We start from the raw sequence: 1,235 nt of genomic DNA on the forward strand, positions 1-1,235 counted from the left end.
AGTTGCTTGTAGCAGTCTCTCATGTTCCTTTGTATTTTTATGGTGTCAGTTGTTACTTCTTTTTCGTTTCTAATTCTGTTGATTTGAGTCTTTTCCATTTCTCTCCTGATGAGTCTGGCTAATGGTTTATCAATTTTTTTATCTTCTCAAAGAACTAGCTTTTAGTTTTATTGATCTTTGCTATTGTTTCCTTCATTTCTTATTAATTTATTTCTGATCTGATCTTTCTGCTTTCTTTCCTTCTGCGAACTTTGGGTTTTTTTTGTTCTTCTTTCTCTAGTTGCTTTAGGTGTAAGGTTATGTTATTTATATGAGATTTTTCTTGTTTCTTGAGGGAGGATTTTATTGCTCTAGACTTCCCTCTTAGAACTGCTTTTGCTACATCCCATAGGTTTTGCGTCATCTTGTTTTCATTGTCATTTTTTTCTAAGTATTTTTTGTTTTCCTCTTTGATTTCTTCAGTGATCTCTCGGTTATTTAGTAGCATGTTGTTTAGCCTCCATGCGTTTGTATTTTTTACAGTTTTTTCCTTTTATTGATATCTAGTCTCATAGCGTTGTGGTTTGAAAAGATGCCTGCTACAATTTCAATTTTCTCAAATTTACCTAGGCTTAATTTGTGACCCAAGATGTGTTCTATCCTGGAGAATGTTCTGTGTGCACTTGAGAAGAAAGTGTATTCTGTTGTTTTTGGATGGAATGTCCTATAAATATCAATTAAGTCCATCTGGTCTAATATGTCATTTAAAGCTTGTGTTTCCTTATTTAGTTTCTGCTTGGATGATATGTCCATTCATGTAAGTTGGGTGTTAAAGTCCCCTACTAGTATTGTGTTCATGTCAATTTCCCCTTTTATCGCTGTTAGCATTTGCCTTATGTATTAAGCTGCTCCTATGTTGGGTGCATAACTATTACAATTGTTATATCTTCTTCTTGGATTGATCCCTTGATCATTACATAGTGTCCTTCCTTGTCTCTTGTGAGTCTTTATTTTAATGTCTATTTTGTCTGATGAGTATTGCTACTCCAGCTTTCTTTTGATTTCCATTTGCATGGAATATCTTTTTCCATCCCATCACTTTCAATTTGTATGTGTACCTAGGTCTGAAATGGGTCTCTTGTAGACAGCGTATATACGGGTCTTGTTTTTGTATCTGTTCAGCCAGTCTGTGTCTATTGGTTGAAGCATTTAATCCATTTACGTTTAAAGTAATTATCGACATATATGTTCCTATT

This window comes from Physeter macrocephalus, chromosome 10 (genome assembly GCF_002837175.3).
Source record: "Physeter macrocephalus isolate SW-GA chromosome 10, ASM283717v5, whole genome shotgun sequence".
Taxonomy (NCBI): domain Eukaryota; kingdom Metazoa; phylum Chordata; class Mammalia; order Artiodactyla; family Physeteridae; genus Physeter; species Physeter macrocephalus.